Consider the following 5,134-nt stretch of genomic DNA (forward strand, 5'->3'; position numbering starts at 1 on the left):
CACAGCTTTAATACGTTTACAAATATTATCTGGCTGGAAAATGGAGGTATCTACTAATTGCTCAGAAGAAGAAGAAGCCACTTCATCAATAACAAAAAACTCACCTTCCGCAACGTAGGAGGAGGTATCCTCTGCAATCGGTTTAGGAGCTTCTTTCAAAATGGATTGCTTAAAATCCATTAAAGTCTGCTGCAATAATTCCTTAAACCATAGCATAGAAGGCTCAGGCTGAGGAGGAGTAGCAGTATCCTTGGACAGAGAATCCTCACAATGTCCCCTGGAATAGCAATACAGAAGGGGGGGTCTGAAAAAATTGTATACAGAAAATAGAGAGGGAAAGAAAAAAAATTGTAATACAATAAGCAAGAAAGAAGGCTACTATAAGTGCCTTAGATGCTTTGCAGGCAGCTACAGCCCTAGAGAGCAGAAACGCCAAGTCTCCAGTAAGGGCAGACTGTAAGGGAAGGAACAGCATTTTCAAACTTCCCGGGCGATGAAGTCATCAGTGCGCACCCCTGAACTTGAGCGCATCCATTGTGCATGCACAATCTGCATTGCTGCCTTTCTGCTGTAGCCATAACCTGCGGGGAAGGTGGGGGCCCCGTGAGGAAGACTACTATACAAGAAGTCCCCCATACAGTCTTCAAGGCAACTAAAGGCCCTGGACAAGGATGCTGCGCAATAATAATATTTGCTGCAGTATAGGACATGAAGGAAAAGGATAATGCACTGCAAGGGTGATACTGTATGTCCTGCTTTGATTCCACTTAACGGAAAACTATAGACCTAGAATGAATACTTAACCAACAGATACTTTATATTATGTTTCGGAGCCTATTAAAGATTCTTGGCAAACTAGAATCTTTATGTCAGTAAATATTGCCCTTTTACATCCTTTCCCTTGATCCACCATTTAATGATGGGCTGTGTGCTCCCTCAGAGATCACATGACCAGAAATAATGTAGCTCTAACTGTAACAGGAAGTAGCGTGGAAGCAAAAGGCAGAACTCTGTCCGTTAATTGGCTAATGGGGCCTAGCATGTATGTGTGCCTTGGCTTGTTTGTGTGCACTGTGAATCCTATGATCCCTTAATTTTTAAAATGGTTATTTTTTATTTAGAAGTACCCAATAGCACATACTACTAAAGAAGTACATTTTTAAGAAAATGGTTTATTTAGATGAAGCTGGGTTGTACATATGAGCTTGCTTATGCAATATATTTTTATAGAGACCTACATTGTATAGTTTCCCTAAAAGATTCTGTTTTATTGCACCAAAAGTTTACTGAAGGTGAGTTTCTTTATGGATTTAAGGCAGAAGGCTGCTCTTGCTATAATGCTACTAACCTCAATAAAGATGAAAAATAAGAAGGTCTATATGGAGCAAACAGTGGCTAATACAGTACATTATAATCAGTTTTTACACATTTGTGAGAGCTTAGAGTGAATAATCCTGAGGATTTCATAAAATTTCTTCTGTTTCTTCATTTAAATGGAACCTTTGTATAAAGGATCCTAAGGATGTTTTTTTTGGTGGAGTGCAATCTTACACAAGCGTTGTGTATAGGTGTATATACATTTATATATATAAAAAATTGCAGATCCAGTTAAAGCTTTGTTAAAACTTTATTAAAACACTTTGTACCACCAAGTGGATTGGATAATAAATGTGTTTTATTAAACACATGCAATTAACAACGTAAACCATTAAACTTAAATAACACAAAATAAACCAAAATAGTGTAGGGACCCATAGGGTTAAATGGTCCCTATGGCTTTAAATCCCTACAGGTTCAGTTCCCTTAGTTGCTGGGCAGAAGGGAATGTATCTAAGTGAGTTCATTAACATGTGTGCTATTGGTTAGTAGGTATAGTGACCACATCCTGCCTGACTTTGGTATAGTGTTGGGAGAGGAGTGGCACCTTCCTGTTGTTTGCTTCCACCTTAGGGACAAGGTGGATGTGTGCTGAGAGCCCAGGGCATGGGCCCAGGCCCAGTGAAGTCGGGGAACAGGGCCCCGTGAATGAGGCATTAGATAGTGGCAGGTGTAGCTCCCTTTATAGTACACTCTAGGAGTGTAAGGCAGTTAGGGCTGACATAGAATGAGCAGCATGAGCTCCTGCATAGGATTTGCAGTTTTTCTGGAGATAGCTCTCCCAGGCCACATTGCCTGTAGTGTAGGGATCCAAGTGAATAGGGAATCAGGATAGAGAATTCCCTGAGGGATCCACTACAGGGTGTGTTGCAGAGGTGAAGGGAGATTCCTGCCAGTCTGCCCGCAGGAGAGTGTGAGTCTGAATATACACTCGGTATATGTTGCATGTACCAATGGCCTCTGAAGCTGTATTGTGAGTAAACCCTGTGGATGTTCAGTAAATACTTATTACTTTGTTATTTGCAAGAACCTCTGGCGCCCTCTGTTTTCATTTTTCTGCATAGCAGCAAGAGAGGTGTAGTTGCACAACACCCTCACCTTCCTCTTCCACTTAGCGAAGGCCCATTCTGGGTAAGAGAGTACAGTGTAACCCATGTTCTACTGGTACTAGTCCGGGAAGGCAGCTATTGAGCTGAAATAGAGGTTACAATAGTTAACAACAATAATAATAACAAATACCAGTAAAAGTGTAAAGCAATTCTGTTCTAGCAATGTTGCTTTTACAATTTTTGATAATGTATGCTCTCTTGCGGTGCTGTTGTGTTATACTGTGATAGGTATTCCATGGGTCGGTAAAAACTGTGAGAAGTGGAGTACAAGGACAGTTGTTTTATTAATTTCTGTGTGGCCTCTTCTTGATGTGATTTTTTCCTTTGTTTGCTTTTGCACCAAGGTGGGCAGTGTTTGAAAAGTCTGGATTGCCATTATTAGTGCTTGTGGTGGGGAATCCAAAGCACATGCGGTGATGATTGTATGATATAAAAAAAATAATCTTAATGTGTTTTTCAGTTTCTGGAAACAGATGAAGAATGAAAAGCCATGCCAAAGCAGCTTGAAGGCTACTGGAATTTCTGTGGAGGGGTCATTGATGGAAAACATGTGCAAATACAACATCCTGCCAACTCTGGTTCCTACTATTATAATTATAAAGTGTACTTTAGTATTGTGTTGGCACTAGTAAATGCCAAATGTGAATTATAATAGTGGATGTTTGGAAAAATGGTAGAGTATCAGATGGAGGAGCCACAGAACAGACTTCCTTCTATCAGCAGCTAAAGAGCAAAGAATGAAAGTGCCTACTAAATTAGAAATAAAAGAAGGGCTAAATGTTGTATTTGCTGCTGATGAAGCCTTTGCACTGCAAGAACATATTCTATAGCCATTTCCAGTAAAAACACTAACATACCAAAGGAATATAATTCATTACAGACTGCATGTGGAATTGTTGAAAATCACTTTTCAGTTTTTTGTAGACCTCGTGGTTTTAATCTGCTATGCAGTCCTTTTGAAATTGTAGTCTTTACAAAAGGTACATTTGCAGTTGGACACACAGTTTGGCACAGTCTCATCGGTTCCTTATGTACCTCTTTTCTACACAGACCTGTGTAATCTGATTTTACTTTCCATAAATAAGGTAAGGAATGGTACATTTCTATGAATTTTCACCAGAAATCAGGCTTCAGAAATTTGTCAATTGGCATCACGCAACATGATATATGACCTACAAGGAAACATACAGTTTTCATATTATTTAGAGAAAATAATTAAAAAAAAAACAAAAAACAAAGAACTTTCTTAATGAATGTTTGTAGGGTACAGGGTAAACTTACTAAAAATGTGGGTGTTATTTATTGAAATGAATGGGCAGACCAGAATGAACACATTTGCAATTTCCAAGTTGTTAAGTGATCAAAATCTGTCCATCCCATCACTGGCCGAATTGAAACTCTAAAAGAGAAAAAAAAAAAATTTCTGACCTATGTCGGAACGGAAAGGATCACCAGATGTACAGTCGTTTGGTGCACGCCAACTTAATGATAATTCAATAAATTTGTTGGATTGCACTGAAATTGTACAATGTTTTGGTAATGATTGGTAACACTATACTGCTTAGATAACATATGAGTTTCAGGATTTTTAGAAGGTTCAGTTCTAACACAAGGTCAAATGTTTATTTTTTAACTTTTATAAAAATTCATATGGTTAGATTGCTGAGACAGGTGCTAGCCTTGGCTTATAGCGTATGTAACAAGGTAAGGACCGTATGAGCAATGTTTTATCAGCATAGCATGGGTTTCTTTACATAAGAGCAGTGTGTAACATCCAGCCTGGATTTGAGCCAGTGATCTGTGGTTTACTATGCAGATTGTTCTACCTCTGCTCTATATGAGCAGGCAGCTAGGGTCTTGTTCACTACTATTGGAAAACTTATATTTTTAAGTAGGCCTGGTTTGTTCAGCCATCAACCTGCTAAATAACCACCTGCTCTGCTCTCACTTCTTATTATAGGTCAAGCTTACTTGTTCCTAGGTGCTCTGATTCCTGCTACTGCTGTTTCTTGTTCCTGCTTCCTTTGTCCTGACCCTTTTGCTGACTCTATGGTTTTGATCCTAGCTTTTTTTTTGACTGTGAGTTTGTCTTACAATTCTATGGTTCTTTTCTAGTTCTGACCAGGCTTGTTTGACTACGTCCAGCTCCTTCCTTACTGGTTCTTTCCCTGCAGTATTGTTTTGGATCTCTTGTTTGTCCCTGTGTGAGTTACTGTATTCTCATGTGGTAAGTCCTGGTGGAACTCAAGCAGCTCAGGGACAGGCTAAAAGTCAAGGGTATCTGTTATAGGCAGCAACTTAGACAGGAATCCAAATACTCCCCTGGAGTTTGGGTCTGCAGAACATGACACAGTTAAGCTATGGAATTCTTAGAAAGTGTGCAATATTGCCAATGTGCTGTAAAGTTCTAATCTGCTACTTAGTAAAAATACTAACTAGAGCTGTATATATGTCTAGATTGCAAAGAAATATGTGTTTTGTGAAGTTTAGCTGCAGTTAGATGATTTGGTCATATTTTATTCTTTATTTTGCTTCTTCAAAGTAATTTCCACTATAATTAATAATAACATAAAAAAGCATCAATAATCAAAACTGCATCATTGAACATCTGCACAGTTTCCACAGGCATTCAGGTGTTGAAACAGGAA

At 38.9% G+C, this 5,134-nt stretch overlaps 1 long non-coding RNA gene across 1 annotated transcript; it reads left to right on the plus strand.

Annotated features, from left to right (window-relative positions):
* Positions 1-558: 558 nt before the first annotated feature.
* Positions 559-3,271, plus strand: LOC116410558. The gene is made up of 2 exons (XR_004222476.1): positions 559-745; positions 2,947-3,271. It is a non-coding gene; the product is annotated as an uncharacterized LOC116410558 (long non-coding RNA).
* The last annotated feature ends 1,863 nt before the right edge of the window (positions 3,272-5,134 follow it).

This window comes from Xenopus tropicalis, chromosome 4 (assembly GCF_000004195.4).
Source record: "Xenopus tropicalis strain Nigerian chromosome 4, UCB_Xtro_10.0, whole genome shotgun sequence".
In the NCBI taxonomy this organism is placed as follows: Eukaryota; Metazoa; Chordata; class Amphibia; order Anura; family Pipidae; genus Xenopus; species Xenopus tropicalis.